This window comes from Aphelocoma coerulescens, chromosome 2 (assembly GCF_041296385.1).
Source record: "Aphelocoma coerulescens isolate FSJ_1873_10779 chromosome 2, UR_Acoe_1.0, whole genome shotgun sequence".
Taxonomy (NCBI): Eukaryota; Metazoa; Chordata; class Aves; order Passeriformes; family Corvidae; genus Aphelocoma; species Aphelocoma coerulescens.
The window spans coordinates 46884544-46903355 of record NC_091015.1 but is presented as its reverse complement, the minus strand read 5'-3'; the positions used below and the strand labels follow the sequence as shown (position 1 = coordinate 46903355).

Sequence of the window (18812 nt, the reverse complement as noted above, 5' to 3'; positions counted from 1 at the left end):
TTATGAAAAAAATCAATTTTTTAAATGATTTTACAAGACTATTTTTGTTTATCTTGGTCAGGCTTAATTTTCTGCCTTGAGAAATCAGCACTCTTTCAGCACTCTTCACAGAAAGGCGGTTGCTGACCCTGCTGGTTTCTATTGAAGCAGCTCCCCAAAACATAGTTAGCAAAGTTGCATTTGCCTTTTACTCAGCAGAAATTTCAAAGTTTCAGCCTGTCTCTAATTCCCAAACAATTACAAAAAAAGCCAACCAAGCGACAACACACAGAAACCACCATTCCCCCTGCCCCAAAACCCCCATCATCCCAGCATGGAAAATGGTCTTGGAAGCAGAGACTAAGAGGGCAGAAAGTGATAGTCTTCTACAATTCAACTTTCTTCTTCCCTTTGCATTTTTTCCCCTTTCCTTTTCAGGTGTTTCCTTTTCCTTTTTTTCCCCTCAGCTTAGTGGCATCTGCCTTAAAAGGACACCTCAGAAAGGTCACCTGATTACTGCCTGAAGACAGACCAAGTCAAAGAAGAAGATTTACAACTAGGAACAGATATAAAGATATATAAAAAGATGTGAAACTTTTTCTGAAAAGGTTATAATTTATACTTGAAAGGGCCATAATGACACTGCTCCTCTGCACTTATATTAGGCATTTCATCTGAAGATCTCAAAAGGTATTAAGGGAGTGAATTTAATACTATAGTCTCCTCCTTCACCTTTAACAGGTTCAATAGCAGTAGGGGAAAAATCAGGGGTGGGCATTAACAGAATTCACAATGGCCTCTGCAACTTAGGCTGGCATACTTTCTCCAATAAATGATCTGCTGCCACCTGACCTTGCCAGAGTCGTTATAGCACACGGAAAATCATAGGTGCTGCAAAAATCTGATCTGGTAGAAAACATTATGTAGGAGAAGATCTAAAAACTCCTGTCTCAACCAGAGCCAGAGAACAATGAAGCTGAGGGGCCCTCATGCCAGAGCTCTCATAGCTAAATCATTAAAAATCTACATGGGATCATAATTTTGGTTATTTGTCTAGACCCCCCTGTATGCTCAAGGAATGGAACAAGGACTTTTATCTCATAGTTTCTGCCCTATTTCAAATGTTCCTTTTAGCACCATTAACTGAAAAGGTTAGGCAGATGTTTAAAGTCCTCACTTTAAACAATTATCTCCCCACCAAAAGTAAGCACTCTGTGGTGTTAAGGCTGGGCTGAAGAGGGAACTTTTGATTCCTGGATAAAGGCACCAGTAAAAAGAGAGTATTAAAGTCATTATGAATTTAATGGAAGTTTCCTGAGCTGCTGTGCTTAGTTCTGGACTGCAGATGGTCTTTATGCAGTGGGCATGCTGTGAGTTGTCTTAAACAATGAGATCCTACAGGGACCAAAGTGGAGAAGTAATGTCTTTATGTCTGATGCTTGGACCACAGCAGATAAATATTCAGGTCCCTGAACAGCAATGATGCTGAATGTGTAAGCACATTTTATCTCTCCAGGACTCTGCAGTTAGGTGGCTGCTGAGCTTTTTGTTTGCTTTGTGGATACAGGATCACCAACAGTGATGTTTTGTTTGTCCCTCAAGGAATGTGGGTTTTTAGGTAGCTTGCTCTGTATAACACTGAAAGACTTTCCTGGAAATGGGAATGACAGCCTTAGCATACAGAAGATGGAAAGGGCTGTGTTGAATGTATTTTTTAGCTGTTTCTTGCAGTCAGGGCAAGAATGAAACTGATCTGGTTGTCTCAATACTTGGCATGCACCAAACAGGGAAAGAAAATAGAGGGGAAACAGCCCAGTCTGGCTTCCTTCAGTTAGTGAGACCTAATGAAGGTCTAGTGTTGCTCCTGCTGGGATCTATCAGCATCTTTGAGGCAGCTGAAGAATTAGATGGAACAGATATTCCCTAGGAATGCCTCCTGCTTGTTTTCAGACTGGAGTTTTATGATCTTTATGGGTGGTAAAGAGTCTGCAGACCAAAAGCCTAACTCAAGTTTATGCTGTAGTATTCAAACAGGTTAAAAGTGCAACGCTTGCAACCTGCTATGTTAAAAGCCTGTGTTCCTTCAATGACTTCCTGCATTGTATTATGTGGAATTTTTTTTGTTGTTGAGGCTTCAGCCTGTACAGCTTTCTAAAAAAGCTCCTAAAACACGAAATGTTGCATGCATTTGCAGAAGCAGCGGGTGCTGAGGAAGAGGCAGTTACAGTGCTGTCACCAATTTTAGTGGCACAGCAGGAATGGTCTTTAAGAGAGAAACTAGATGTACAAGCACTCCATGTTCTCGGGGAATATTCCTTATTACAAAACAAAACTTCTTTCTTAGAAGGCTTAAGGCGAAGAAATAACTCCTTGCCAAGATAATGTCTGCTGCTCTTGGTTACTGGCCTCACTAGACCTTTCAGGAAAAACGTGGTTTAGGAACTGGTGGAGTTGAGCACTTTGAAGACAGTATTTTATAGTTAATGACTAAGCTGTGCCATATTCAATTCCAATCTTGGCAGCTTAAAACTATTTGCTCAAGTGAGGGATTCAGCGTCTCTCTAGGTTTCCCCTCCCTTTTGTGTATTTGTCCTATGTCCTTTGACACATTTTGTCATCTTAAAGTCTGCAGAGAGATCTAACAATGTCTGTGTATCACCTGCTGGGTAAGTAAATATCTATTTCGCAGCAGGACAAGACACTGCTTCCACCAATAAAGATCTATAGAGATTTGCCCAAAATCAAGGCACTGTTTAAAAGGTTGAAATTCTTCTGTTTAGTTTGGGTGCTCCATTTTCAGTTTTCACATACTTCTCCAAGGCTTAGACTTCTTATTTTTTCTCTGAAAGAAGCATTTAAAATATCCTGGCAGAGATGTCTTCTTTTTTATTGTTTGTGAACTATCTCCAATTAGAAGGCAGGCAGAAGTGGTTACTTGTGGAATTCAGGCAGCATTTACAGCCTGGTTAACGCATAAGTGGCTTACTGCTTCTGTCCTTCTGTACCTGTATTGCATCTAGAGATCATAGCTCTGTCAGGTTGGTAGTATACAAACATGATCCCTTTGCTACTGAGAAGATGCCTAGGCTCACAAATCAGAGAGAGCTGAAATGTCTTTTTTTTCCCCTTCAGAGTTTTTGTATCCCTCACTGCCTTATTATCTTGTGACTGGGAGGAGTCTGTCTTGGTCTGGGCTTGCTGTCCTAGGTCTCATGTTTTTTCATTTTTTCTGTGGAGTTCAAGTGGAAGATTCTTGTCATCAATAACATAATCTTACTGATACTTTGTGGTTTTTTTCATAGTTTCAATAACTTCAAGTCTTAAAAATAACGAGGAGGGGTAAATAGCAGCAGCTGATGGCCTGGACTTTGGTGAAAGCTGGAGGTTAGGGTAAAGCTTTGGGGAAGTTCACATGGCTCTGACCTGAGTATCCTAGTAGTGATCAGTCCATTGAATAACAAACTCAGTCATAAAAGAGAGCAAGTGAATTTATATTAGAAAGTGTATTAACTGCATGGTATTTTTCTGGGTCATTTTGATGACATACTTTGAGAAATCCGTCTTTGATTTCATTTTACAGAAACATTTGCTACAGCCCTCCAGTATCTTCCAGCAACTTACTGTTAGTGATTTCATCTTATGCTGTATGATTTTTTAGTAATATACTGGGAATTTTCTCTTTTATGGTGGGGTTGTTTTTTTTTTTCCTTCTGTTCACACTGAAGAACTCAGAGTCTGGGTTTCCCTTGAGCTTCAGCTATATTATTCTCTTATTTTGCTGTTCCATCTCAGCTGGAAATTGCATTTTCTGTCTTTTTGTAACAGGGGGATGGGCTGTTCTTGTCCCACCAGAAGTCTGGTTTCTTTTGGTTAATTTAATACCTTCTTCACTTAAGAGAATTTATCAGTTTCTTAAGCATTCTGTTATGTTTTATTAGCCTTATTGTCTGTCTTAGTATTTAATAAGCTCAGTACAGTCCCTTCCCAATGGATTTCCTTTGCCTCACTTGTGTACAAGCTTTTTTAGCAATTAGAGAGAGTGTTTTTCATAGGTTTCTATTTGTTTGAGCTGATGGGTTCTTCCCTGCTGTTTGACTGGCACATTGCGATGCCGGCTTAGCCACTTTTCCCCAGACTGATTATCTATTTTCTTGTCATAGCCTTCCAGAGCTTCTACTATTTTCTAAATGTTAGTCTTGAAGTTTTTCCTGTCTTCCCGTTAGCTTGCTCACAGGGATGCAAAGTGATTTTTCCCAAAGGCATACTAAATTTTTAGCTCTCTAGCCATATATATGTACTCATTATCAAAGCCTTGTAGTGTCAAAGATGATTCAATTGTTGTGACAGGGTGACTCCAGGAGTCTCCCAGCTCTGCTGCTGTGGTTGACCAAGAAATGGGCACTGAGACAGAGCAATAGCTATCTTATGTGTGCCTGAGATGGGCTTAAATGCTGGGGGTTTTTTGAAGTGACACCCAGACAGCCTCCCTAAGACCCTCATGGCAGCTGACCTTAAAGGCTAGTAGTAGTTCACAGAAACTCAGTGTTACAGACCCACCTGGACACTAACTCATAGTGCTCCCCACCCCAAGAAAAGGAACCTGTTCTATGTAGCAAAACCAGAAATGATAAACAAGAAAACAAAAAGTTCATCAGCAGTGAAAGGTAAAGTCATATTCTTAAAGCACTTGTATGGCTGTGTTTCTCACCAGAATTCTTCAGAGAAAGAGGTTTGGGGAGCTGAAACACAGGCTTTAATGCATTCAAACTTTTATGGTGCTCTGCTGAAGTCCATAGCCGAATCGTATCTCTTGAACACATGGTGTATGAGATGTGGTGTGTACTGACCTCTGGCTCAGGTTTTCTGGACTGAATCCTTCATCATTTTCATCCAGGTTCTGACTTGCATCATCACAATCCAGTCCTTACTTTGTGCACCTCTACATGGAAGACAACAGAATAAGTCACAGGAAGAAGTTGTGCTGTGTGGAGCCTTCACCAGCATGGGCAAGTCACTAGCCTTCTGCCAAGCTGATGCAGGTCACCTCTTGTGAGCTGGATGTGCTGTTTGTTCTGGGAGTTCATCTGTTACAAGCTCAGCATTGTACAGTGAGATCAAAGTGCTGCATGTGGAGGATCAGTTTGCAGGACAGGGAGCATCTGTAAAGGCTTCCTGATCCCGGATTTTGTACTAACAAGTGAATGGAGGCAGTTCCTTTGATCAATGTATTTCTTTTTGTTCTTATAAACCCTTGCATTTCTTTCTCCCCATTTCCATGTCTAAACATTGCACTTGAATTTTTCTGCATAAAACTCCTAGGAGGTAAGGTTGTAGTTGAAACTTGGAGAGTTGAAATTACTTTAACAAGCTTTCATAAGCCATTTGTAAGAGGACAGGGACAGAATTTAGGACTTTAGAGACTTGATACCAACACAGTTTTCACTCCAGTGCTCCAGTCACTTGGGAGGGCTTTCCTTTTGGAGATTTGTCTTATCTATATTTTTAGGAACTTGCTGTTGAGCTTCATTTAGAGCAATCCCACAGTCCCCCTTCTAAAGATGTCTTTCAAACTGCTGATATTTATGATCTTGTGAGTTTAATTCCCTTTTATGATAAAGAGACATCATGACTGCAGACTCACAGGATGGTTGAGGTTGGAAGGGACCTCTGCAGGTCATTTTACTCAATCTCCCTGCTCAAGCAAGTCTGCCTAGAACTGATTCTGGTCCATGGCTGGATGGCTTTTTAATATCTATGAAGCTAGAACTCCTTGGGCAATGTGTGCCAGTGCTTGGTCACCCTCACAGTGAAAAATTGTTATCTAATGGTCAGAGGGAACCTCTTGTATTTTTCTTTGTGTCCATCACTTCTTGTCCTTATCACTGTGCACCAGAGACAAGAGTCTGGTTCTGTTGTCTTTGCACTCTCCCTGCAGGTACTTATACACTTTGATAAGATGCTCCCGAGCTTTTCATTTTCCAGGTTGGACAGTCATAGCTTCTCAGCCTTTCCTCAGGCTAGAGATGCTTCAGTCCCTTCCTCACTTTTAAGCCCTTCACTGGACTTTCTCCAGCAGGTCTCACTTGTATTGGGGACCCACAACAGGACCCTGCACTGCAGTTGTCTCATCAATGCTGAGTAGAAGGGAAGGATCATCTGCCAACACTCCTCCTAATGCAGCACAGGATACCATTAACCTTTGTTGTGGAAAGGGCAGCTATGTTGTCCTGGTTTTAGGCAAGGTTTTGGGGCTGTATCTTCTCTCCTGAAGGCACTTTGTAGGTCTGTGCTCTTAAATAAAATAACTGAGCATCTTTTGACAGAACCATTTTTTCAAAAACTTAGTCAGTACATTTAAAAGAGTATTATAAAAGTAATAAAAACCTTCAGGGAAGTCTGGCAGAATATACTTCCATTTTGTTTTTAATTCTCTGGTTTTAATGATGCCTTAATTTCAACAACTTTGGAGGCTTCACACTATCTCAATTTTAGCAGAAATAGGTATTATAAAAGTGTTTTTAAGGAATCTGTTTAAAAATAAAAAAAACATAATATTTTTTTCTTTTGCGGAGCAACCAGAAATGTTACATAGCTGCAGACTGCCAATGCCACTCCCTCTAGAGAACATATGTAATGGTTTTTGACTTCTCCCTTGATTTATCCTATTTGGATTTCAATTTTTTCATTGTATAGTGTTGTTTCAACAAAAATAACATGTATCTTATTAGGGGAATTGTCTTTATCTTTTGTGTGTCTGAAGGAAACAACAGAATGAGGAGTTTCACTGCCAGTCCCTCGACAGAAGCGAGAGGTAATATATCCTCTAGATCATGTGGGGTGGTATACAGAGGTCTTCAGGAAGATGCCAAGATTGTATTGCTGTTGGATGTGGTAGATATATTAAAAATGTATATAGGGTTCCTATTACATCATGTATGTCTAAGAATTGGCTCTTCCAGACTGGGAAATGGCATGGAAACTGCTCTATTTCAGTGTTCAGTCTTTATGTTTGTATTGTTGGGGGAAAATATACCTATATATCTGTATCAGTGTAGCTAAACCTCAGGGATGTAACTCTGAGGACTGAGTCCTCCTGAAGGCTCCTTGTTGGCCAAACTTCAAGGTGATTGGCAGCTATGAATCTCCCGTGCCTGAAACGTAAATTGAACATGTCTATGAAAATGACCAAGTAGAAGATGAAAGGAATATTTGCAATGTTCTGCACTTCTGTTTTCCAATAGTGATGCAAACAAGGACCAGAGTTGAACATGAGGACAGAAAAAAGAACATTTGAAGCTGAAATTAGGAATGAAGCACAGTTCCTTAGAGGCAATGGAAAATCTCTGTTGAAGGAAGGCACTGCTGGTTAGAAATGGAGGTCAAAAAAGTGGGATATAAGAAGAAGTAAAAGATGGTTTCCAGGTGTTTGGGGGTGGGGAAGGTGAGGGTGGCACAGGAAGCACTGTGCAAAGTGTTCCTGGGCAAAGTCCCAGTTTGGTTTGGAAACACTCCTTAAAGTCCAATGTTACTTTAGACCTCCTTCATCTGAATAGGGAGAGCAGAAATCCCCTCCCTCTGGCCTTGAGCACTTGGCATGTCAGACCACCCTGACACCAGGAAGTCTGATGAAAGATTGAAATCAGCAGGGCATTGTTGAACTCCTTGCAGCTAGAAAGGGTTTCATTGTGTTTTGAGTGGAAATTTTGAGATTACTTCTTTTAGGTAGAATCTACTCGTGTGTGCATCCCTGGAGCAGTATGAGTTGATGAGGACACACCTCTACTGAGCACCACAAACCAAAGCACAGGAAGCAGAAGTCCTGTATCCTATTATCACCTCTGTTTCTAATTTGTTTGTTAATTTTGAGTTAGTTACACAATTATGTCTCCAGAGCTTGGCTTGTTTGTATGATATATGATAGTGCCTTTATGAAGCTAGCTTCACAAAAGGTGGTACTCACAAAAGGGTATTACTGCATAGTGTGGGGTAGAGAGAAATCAAGGCTTTAGGTAAATGATTGATTTCTATCCAAAGGTTTCATATGGGAGCTGTTTACACTACTAATGTTGAGTAGGAGCTTTGCATTATAGGGAGGCTTAGACTGATCTTTTTCTATATTTCTTTCCTTCAATTTTATTCTGTTGTTAAAATCTTGATAGGCTAACAATACACTGTCCAGATTTCTATAACAAATAACTGCAATATACAACCCTGGAAAGCCCCCTAGAAAGGCAAAAAAAAGCAACAAAAGAAATATTTTATGATGCATTATTTGCTACATAGGTTTTAAACAAAAGTACTGGATATACCGTCTGTTCCTTTTGCATTGGAATTTCCGCCCTTGTTTTAAAATTTCACCTTAAGCTAACAATTGCACCTAGCTGTATTAAATTTTTAATAAAAATTAAAGAAGTTGTTATAATGGTACAAGAATAAAATAGCAGAGGGTTATAAGACTATATAAATGCAATATTCTTTTCACATAGTTTGTAGGAATTGCCACTTTTAATCATAACCATACATCTTGAAAACTCTACATGGTTTAAACTAATTCAGTGCTGCAAAATCAGTCATGAAAACTCCTTGACCTGAGAGTTTGTCAGTTTAGAGAATGGAAAATCAGGCCTAGAAAACATAAGTGGATTGAAATGTTTTAGAATCTATTGAATAAATTGTGTTAAACTCACTAGTGCAGGTTCACAAATGCATTAAGTCTATTCGTACAGCTTTGACTTTATGCTTTATGTAGGACAGGTTTGAAACAGCTTTCTGAGAGTAAATTCCAGTGATTTATTAAATTGGCTCTCATTCAGTGAGAGTGGTGAAAATTTTTATGTATTCAAATCTGAGCATTGTAAGGAGATCTCTCATACTCTGACATTTGCAATAGTCACAATGTATGCCTGCAATATGAAAAAGAGAGCTTGCCTTGTTCAACAAGGGCTTCACAATCTCATTTGCATAGATTTTAAAGATTAGTTTTGTATTAAACATTTACTCTGCTTTAATAAAAATCATAGCCAGTAGTCATGAATATCACCAGTGTATGCTCTCTTATTAAAAAAGTATCCCCACATGATACATAATGTGGAACAAAAACTAGAGCTGTCTAAAAACCGACTCAGTTCAGGGCTCACAATCTGACAGCTGTTGAGCACAAAGATTTGTATTTCTTAGCAGATGGAAGATTCTTATTTCTCAAACTTAATTTCCCATTAAGTTTCACTTTCTAACAGGATCAAGGAGAAATGATGCAGTTGTCTGGACACTTTTTAGGGGAAAAAGAATGAACTGCCTTCATCAGTTTCTAGAACTTCCTGTTAACATGTTATAGAAGGTAAATTTATACCATTAAGGCATATAGGTCAATGTCAGACTCAAGCAGGGCAGAATCTGCAAGGTTGATAATTACTGGTAGTACTAGTCCTATCTTATCCCACCCTAAGGATTGACTTGGTTCTTCCTATAAATGCTCTTGGGTCTAATCTTCTTCACTGGCAGTCTAGCCTGTATAATAATAAAGATTTGGGTCTGTTTATCTATTGACAGACCAGGAAAAATTCCTTATTGGCAAACAGACTTGGGAAAAATGAAAAATGAGAGTGCTCTTAGCACAAGGAATACTTCTGGTTCCAGTTTCTAATCAAGACTTGTACTTAAATGGTGTTTGCAAGCTGCTTGCATTCATACTTCCATGTATATTGCTAGGGATAACCTCAATCATAATGTGGCTTCCAGCCCCCAAATTCTCTCTCATGTTTTTGTCCCTTCATTGCTTTTGGGAAGCTCATTCATTTCCCCTTCTTCTATTTCTTAAGTGTATAGATATCTTTATGAAGGTTTCATATTCCAGTATGGGAGGTTCGGAGCACTTAAAAATAGAGATGGCACGAATTCTGACTAATCTCTCTGATACTCTTGCCTTCATTTCAGCATCTGCTCTCAAGGCTTGGAAGGACACAGTGCTTGGCACTGCCTTTGAAATATACAGGGTAAAAAATGTACGAGTGATCTGTCATAGCTTGGATATTGTATTTTTAACATTGAGGGGTAAAAAATGGCTGTTCCACTGCATTTACCCATAACAAAGTTTGACAATGTACACAGGAAAAAGACAGTATAAAACTTGTATGATTCAGTTACCTTTCTCCAGCCTCCTCATTTATCATTTCACTTTAATTTTTAAATATTTCATTTCATCTTGATAATAAGCTTAAAATTAAGCTTGACATGAAATGTATAACCTGTATTATTAATATCCCATTATTTTATGGTTATACAAGAGCAGATTTGAATTGTCGCTTTAAATCAGACTATAAGTCAAAGCAAAGACTCTAGTAGACTGCTAGATCTGTATCTTCACTGAATTAGACAGTAATTTGGCAGTCTCTTCTGCTAAATGTAGTGAAATAGCTAGTTAGTGTGATATACCCAGGCAAATCTGTTGTGTTCCATTGATGGAGACAATTCCCTGTGGCAATTGAACTGGCAGTTGAGCTGATTCTTCTTGATACAGCGATTCAGCATGCTCTTAATGTCGAGGAAGGAAAATGTGGTTTAGAGCCTCATGCTAGGAATTGGGCTGTGTCACTTGTGTCACCCAAGATAGACCTCCCATACTCTTATGATATTTGTTCTTTGTAGTCCATTAAAATGCCTTTACTGTGGAAGGTATCTAATTGAAAATTATACTTAAAATGTATGTTGTTGCTGAAAATGCTTAGGATTTGAAAAGAGCTCCCTGTACCTGATAGGGAATAGACCCCATACTTTATAAGGACACCTGAGCTCCATTATCTAGCAGTGGTGTCTTTGAAAACCAAGTATTTTTTCCAGATGTCTCACCATCAAGACTTCTGTACATCCAGAATGTAACTACAATACATGTGCTGAGAAACTCAGCATGCTCTTTGCAAAGAAAGCACTTGATTTAGAATTCTACTATCAAAGTAGTCTTCCAAGGAGAAAAAGTGGTGTGTTAATAAAAGTCCATCTTATAAATTAAGTGATGGTGTTATTAATACATTAATGGAGATGTAAAAGTTCAGCCTGACTTGTCCTTGTGGTTTGCTGAAGAGAAAGCTAACTTCTAGATAGTCAAATGTGCTTGGACTGGAAGTATTTAAGAGTTGTTTTCCCATAAGTGAACATTCGTTAAGGAATGTAAACATTTTTTTGCAGGTGAGGTTAATTTACATGCAGAAATATTTATTCAGATATTATTAAATGAAACAAAATAAATAGAAACTACCATTCCTGACCTTTTATGTTCTACTCACAAGAGGCTGTCTTTAGTAGGAAATTAACACTTTTTATCCTCCTTTAGTTGCTGTTCATGTACGTCAAAAATCCCCTCTTGGTATTGAAAGGTGAAGACGAAATTGTTCTGTGTAAATATAAGTCTCAAATTTTTTACTTTTCATCACGTTTTTTTATCAATCTAGAGAAAAATGTGTGTATTGTCTGTGTTCCTGTACTTCAGTTGCTGTTTGAAATGTGTTCAATGCATATTTGAAATATTAATTCAGAATGAAATTATAGTTCTTCCAATAGCAATTGGAAAAGAGCAAGGTGATGGTAAAAAGAAAATCCTTTAAGAGCAAGCGTTATAGCAGACTTGTGTCTCTCCTGGCAGTAAAGCAGCAGTTTTTACCTTGGAACCTGAATTTTACTGAAACCAAAGCTTGTATTTCAAGAATTTTTAATACTGGAAAGAGGATGATAAACCAATACTTGAAGCAATCACATGTGACGTGAAGAAAGATCTTACAGATAAATACGCTGAAAGAACAATTTAATGTGTTTCTTGTATTTCTTTGACTACTTGTTCTTTCACTGAAAGTTACCTCAGATCTCCCAAACATGGTTTTCATTTCAGTCTTGCTGTCTAATTAAAAGGACAGCAAGGCAGGAAACAAGTATAATTGAACTGCTGCCTGTTAAGAGGGGAAACAGAAGCAGCTAGATGCTTGTGTTTTAGTCTCCCCTTAAGCTGTCAGCTTTGAACTTAAAGACTTTTTACTTTCTTGTAGTGTAAGTGCATACTTTAAACCTCTACAGACATCCTTGACTTCATTTACAGTGAAAATATTCAGTTATACTGATATTCAGTGAAAAACACTCAGAACTTGCTTTTGTTAATTTTTCTGTGTTAAGGATAGTAGTGCCCCATTTCAGCTGCCATGAAAGTGTGCTTAGAAGTCTCTTCTCTCAAACAGAACACACTTTTATCAGTCTTTTTCTGGCACAACACCATTTCATAATTTCTGTTTTCTGCAAAAGGGACATCTCTGTGCCTTGTTTCATGGTAGCAGTCATCCATAAAGACACCACTTGGATTTTTCAACAAAAAATGCACTTTTTTCCCTGCGGTGACATTGAGACCAATACCCTCATTTCACTCTTGAGGACTCTCCTGTCCATGCTAGTGAGCTTCTTCAGAAAGCTATATTGAAAGAGAAAGGGATAAAAGGAAAAAGGAACAAGTCCCTGCTTATGCATTCATTGCAATAATTTAACTTCAATTTAAACACAGGACATTGCCATCTCCTTAGAGGTTATGTCACTGTTTCCTTCCATAGATTAGGTGGGATTATAAAAGAACTCATTTGCAGCTGCTTTACTGCCAGAAAGCACTCCAAAAAATGCCTTTTTTTTTTTTTTCTTTTGGTGAAAATTTCTGTTTTCATAAAGTGTTTTTACATTTGGGACTTTCCTAAGCTTTTGTCCAGGCTATCCACACACCTTTGAAATGTCACTGTTCTTGCAGGTCTGTGACCCTGAGGAACAGAGCTAAGTAGAGCTACAGAAATTAGCAGGAGCATCAGCACACAGGTCTCAAGAGTATAGGGAGGCCTTTTCAGGTAGAGATCCCTGACAAGAAAACCACTGTGTGTTCTTTAGGTTGATAGGATTATTTTGAACTGCTGAAAAGATACAAAGTGAATTTTAACCTGGCTAGAGCTTTGTGGTGGATGAACTTCCCTGCTCTCTCCAAAATAGTGGTTCACCTGATGTTAAAGGAAAAGATTGGGGAAGTAGTATGGATTGACTAGGGTGATACGGAGCCGCATGAGACCAAAGTTACATTTCTATAAGAGATTGTACTGAGGCTAGACCCTTAATGTATCTGTGCACCTGGAAAGTGACACTTCTCTGTAGCCATTGTCCATAACTGTTAAAAGGAATGAAATCTGTTTTCTTATGATTCTGTGATTTTTTTCTTTGATTTTGTTGTCTAAGAAAATGTAAGCTTTCCCTTAACATGAGGATTTATGAGGAGTTTCTTTCTCATATGGCATTTCCAGGATTCCTCCACTTTTCATGAAGTTGTTAGGACCCGACAGGTCTTTCTGATCTCCATCTTTCAAAGTCAGTTCAAATCAATCAGTGTACTCAATATGTATAGAGGGTGGCAAATATGTAGGTGGGCACAAACAAGAAGCACTATCACATTGGAAAAACAGACAAAAGTCTAACAGGAAAGTTTGTGCAAATGGAAGATTTTTTTATGTTTCATAATGCGGAATATGTGGCTGGGGGGAGGAGGAGACCTGCAAGCCCACTGACTAGTTGAATATAGCATTTTGTACATATACCATAGTCAGCATTCTTAGGTGGATCCAGTGTCTTGTAGGGAATCTGTCTGACCTGTTCCTTTCCTGTGAAAAGGCACTTATAAAAGTCACTATTTTGCTCCTGGTGTTACCCTGGCTATTAATTTATTTTATTTAGATGTTATTTATAGTGTGTTAGAGAATAAGTAAACGACTTATTGACTGCTGAGCACATAAATCTTGCCTAATATTGGGATTGTAAACATTTGCACTTTTTTTTATAGAACCTGCATGTAAACTCCAAATATTTTCTCTTCTGAGTTGTTTTATAGAGTATGTATTTAAAGTGTTTAGATATTTCTTTGAATACAATGAAAACCAAGTACTTATATATTTTTGCTGTGTTTCTTTTTTGTTATCTTACAAGTGTAATAATAATCAGTAATAATCCAACAGTTCTGGTGACCCTCAGCCTTTTTTTGAACTGCGGGTATAAGAAATATGAACAAATGTATGTCCACAGTAGAGAAGGTTTTCATAATCCTGTCTGTATATAATTTGTCAGTGTAGTAGAAAATCAAATTTAATCTACGTATAACAAATTGAGCTGACATCCCCCAAACAAAGCTTATTTCTCAAGAGTGGCAAAGTGCTGGCTGTAGTAGCGACCTCAGCTCTGACTCACTGCAGAAGTGGCTCGGTGCCAATTGCCAATTTTCATTTGCAAAGAGGCCTCAGAACCTCTTTCCTTCCTTGGAATCACCACTGTTTTGGCCTGACTCTGACTATACTGCAGTCTGGTTTCCTTCTCGCCTTAGCATAGTTAAAGTTTCTCCTGTCTTCATGCACTACGGGAACAGCTGGAATGCAAAGTTAATGTAGCTATGGGTTTTTTCCTATTTTTTCCTGTTCTCCACACAAAACTCCTTTAGAATGCAGGACCAAATACCTATTGGCTCCAGGGCCATACTCCATTGCAGCCTTGTCTTCAGATGTACAGTGCCAGAAACTCACTGCTCTTTTAGCTAGTGTTATATAGAGGCAAACATGAACTAAAATATAAAACTTTCTTTGTTATATTATGCATCCAAACTGTAAAAAGTCATTATACAGAGCTGCTTCTGCCACTTGCATATTAGCTAAAAGGTTGCCTTGGGGTTCAGCTCCTGGATTAGAAGTGTCTGTGCCTCACTGTATTTTTATGACATGTTGGTTTTTTTCTGCAGAAAAACTCTTTAAGGCCAGTTTTTTCAGAAACTGATTCATTTATCTTTTATTTGGTTGTCTGTCATAGACTAGTAGTACTCTCAAACTCTGAAAACATCAGTCCCAATTAAATTCAAACCACAACACAAAAAATATGAGCCCTATTTGAAATGCAGACCTTCAGCTTTCTGGAGACTCAAAGTCCAGACTCCAAAGTGTTTAATGTGACTAGAAATGCCTCTGTATGCCAAGTGAGTGTGAGACTTCACTGATTAATTTTGCAATAGTTTTGGAAATGCTCATGGCATTGTCAACTTGTGGGAATAGTCTTTTGGGAACTCACCTCAATTTTCACAATGATTATGTCTTTCAGACTTTGGGGTTTTTAGTCATGACAGTCACAAGTAATCTTAACTGTTTTTTTAGTAAAATCATGTCATTATAGAAGTTGGAAAACATCTTCCAATCTAGGAGGTAAACACAACTGTAAAAAGTAGTTCATTCATGCTACTTTTTTGATCCATCTGGGATTTGTGAAAAACCTTCTGTATGGTTTTGGTGGGCAAATTTTTGGTGGCAAATTAAAATTAGTATTTGGAATAATAGCCAAGCTCCTCAGTCATCAAAAAACTGTTATTTTCACTCTCTGAATGAATGAGCATAGCTTTTTACTGTTTTTTTCTTGCACTTCTAGAGTCCTCACAGGTGAAATCCACACTCACATCTGCCCTCCGATGTGTTACTTTGCTGGCTTTGAGGGCTCTGGTGAGGAATTTTGGGAATAAGGGCATCCTGTGATGAATTGTCCCATACACTATGTAAAATAATACCAGGTAGGTGAGAATAATAGGCTATAAAGCTTTCGTTAGCAGAGCAAACTTCTTTTCTCTGAGGTGCTTCAGTGCCTTGTGTGGGTGGCTCATTGTTTTCCCCTCTGTGGGATTTTGGAAATGTAGCCACTTGAAATGTGGAGCACTGTCATGTACCAAACCAACTGTGCTACATAATTTAATGTTGTATGATTAACTGCAGTTTCTTGCAAAAATACTTATCTTTACCAGTTGTACTAGCGTGCATGAAAAGAAAAATATGCTCTTATATGTCTCTGATATATCTCAGGATGGAAACACTTTGCTGACAAGAGCTCCTTGTCTTTAATAAACACTTTTGAAATCTATCAAACCAGGTTTCAAGTTTTATAGTGCTTATACGTACATTTTAACTGAAATCAAAGAAAACTCCAAACAAAATACTGAAAACTTCTCACTTTTTGGTTTTCCCTTTTCCCTTCTCCCTTTTCTTTCCCCTTCATAATACAATGATTTTGTCTTCTAATGGCTGATCTTTAGGAGCACTCCTGAAATGATTTTTTGAAATAGTGTTCTCTGTAAAGACTGCACTTGTCATCACAAGCCCTTGCCTCTGAGAAAGCTCATGCAAAAAAAGCAGAGACTCATTGAAATCCTGCAGAGAGAAAATTCAAAAGGGGTTGGGTACAATCATTGTCTCCATTGTGCAATCACTGGTAATATGAATTCAAGTTAAAATTCAAATGAACACTTGCAGTAATGTTCACCAATCTCACACATTTTATATAAATATGAGATACATGATATTTATATACATGATGTAAATAGCATCAGTTTCTTAGCTCTTTTAAAATGACTTGAAGAAATGAAGTAATCGCTTCAGCTGATGAGGCTTTGCAACATGTAATTTGCTGTGGGCCCCATCACATCTCAATGTGCTCAGATTATGTTTGATGAATTATTGAAAATGTGACTCTTTCATTTGAAATGCTTCTCAACTCTCAAACAATAAGAACAGTCACAACAAAGAAAAGAGTGTGGAAAAGGAGTGAAAATGTTTGACAAAATAGCTAGAATAGCCATCTAATAAGCACCCTGGTGAAGGAATATTTGGATAGGCTGAAGCTATCCTTTCTTTGTTTTACCTTTGCCTCCCTATGTTTTGAGTATTTTGCATTTTTGTCTTCTGCAGTACATTCCTGGAAGTTTAAAGGTATTTTACATATATATTACTGTTAAACTACTGAAAGAGTTCATTTGTATGGAGCATTGTAATAGCTTTTTTTTCCTCCCCACAGAGCAGTGGGGTATCCACAGAGCAGATACTCTCTACCACATCAGTGAATGCTGGGGAAAATGGGAAGCTTGCTCAGGGAGAGGCGACCTTCTGCTGCTTTTTTGCTACAGGTGATTCACAATGGAAGAGTAGCCTAGGTCCCTTAAAGTGATCTCCACAGAAGTCAGTTTTGTTTCACTGAAAGTGTGTGTTAACCTAAGTGTGATGAATACTTCCCTTTATCACCTCTTATCACCTTATTGAACTGGGTCGGCAATATGAAGTTACTCCTTTGATAACGGAATTAGGACAGTTGTAAGGGCTGAACTGGGATTTATATGGCTAAACAAGATATGATTAGTTTCTTCATCTCTGTGTTAGGGTTAACTGTGTATTTTTGGCAGGGGAATTCCTTGTAGGAGATAAAGATGGGTACTTAGTCCACTGCAGTTGGTGGCAAAGCCTGCAAAAGCATCCCTGATCTCAGGAGCAGCATGATTTCACCTGGCATAGAGCAAGTTACTTGTAGTTGTTCTGTACTTGTTTCTGCTCGACTGTTTTGTCACTATTATGCCTGAGATATGAAGCTCTGTCTCTTGCTCTATGATACAATGTAATAAATTGTGACATCTAGCACATTTTACACTTCTGTCCTAACTTTTTATGCTGCTGTCTTAAGCAACCATAGCAAAACCTTTAATGTTTGAAAAAGAAAAGAGCACAAATGAAGGTTCAGAAATAGTTTCTTAAAAGAGCACTTGAGAAAGAGTGATTTCCCTACCAACATCTCCTCACTGACAGACCAGTAATGGCCTAAGAATTTGTGGCAGGAGTACAGCTCTGTCAGTGACTGTAACTCTTACCTTTTTCTTTTTAATTTGAACTTGCCCAAGGAACAAAACCAAGAATGTTAAGTGAAAACACCAAAAGAAAATGTATATTTATTTTTCTTTTCCACAAAACTTAAAGCCCCAAATTGTAGGTTGATTTCAGACTGAGAGGGATGCTTTGCTTTAACAAAAAATCAAATACTATATTTAATTTTCATTTGTGTTTAACTGTTTCCAAACAAGTAAGTTGTCAGAGCAAAACACATCAAGAAAATAGTGCAACATTAAAATGCTTAACAAATCTGCTTGTTGCTAGTCACGCTATCAAAGTGTGATAGCTAGTTGTTATCAAAGAAAATGATAAATTCCATTCAAAGTCTCAAATGCTGCTTCTTGACGTTGCTTTTTCAAGCAAATGTGATCTAGTAAGAGAGGAAATTCTTTTGCATTCTTCCTGTGCGCAGGCAAAACCTTTGCTCTGGAAAGTGTATTCCCTCTAGTTGCCTTATTGTCTTTCCTTTCTTGTCTCTGTTTTGTTTCACTCCTCTCCAGGATCCTATCTGGAAAGCCATGGTCTACGTTTGTAATGCATAGAATCTAGTTAAGTTGAACCATAGCAAAATTAATGAAGGTCATAATAAATTCCAAGTCTCTTACCATGCTGTGTTTTTTTTCCTCGTATAAAATGTTGCTATTATTTTATACTGTACAATGTATTAGGATCCGTCCCAAGTTATAATCAGCATTAGACAAAGAGACTTTCCCTGTGGGGGAAAACTCTCCAACAAGGATTAGTGTGCTGATATTCTGGTTGATTTTACCTATTTCTTATCCTTTCTTCTCTGGTCTAAATTTTGTACGCAACCATATTTTACTTCCTATGTTCCGGAAGGACTTTGAGATCTTCATCTTCAGACAATCCTGTGTGCCCTCTTGCCTTAAGTCCCCTTATATAGGGTGTGGTCATTTGGATATGACTGAAGTCACTGAACAGTCGATCATTCCAACAGCAAGGTTCGATTCACATGTTTGTTTACAGAAAGTATCACATCAGAAGTTTCATTTTGTCACATCACCCAATTGATCTGGAAATACTGATGATGCAGTGAGGCCACAGCTATGTTAAATTAATACACTGCTGCTCTCTGGCATTTGT

General features: G+C 38.2%; 1 long non-coding RNA gene across 2 annotated transcripts in view; it reads left to right on the top strand.

The window, feature by feature from the left end:
- LOC138105718 (uncharacterized) overlaps positions 1 to 18306 on the top strand; it is an 89039-nt gene extending 70733 nt beyond the window's left edge. For both annotated transcript variants that reach the window (XR_011148638.1, XR_011148637.1), the window contains exons 5-6: positions 15436 to 15574; positions 16849 to 18306. This is a non-coding gene — a long non-coding RNA (uncharacterized lncRNA). The remainder of the gene's footprint in view (positions 1 to 15435; positions 15575 to 16848) is intronic.
- Positions 18307 to 18812: the final 506 nt, after the last annotated feature.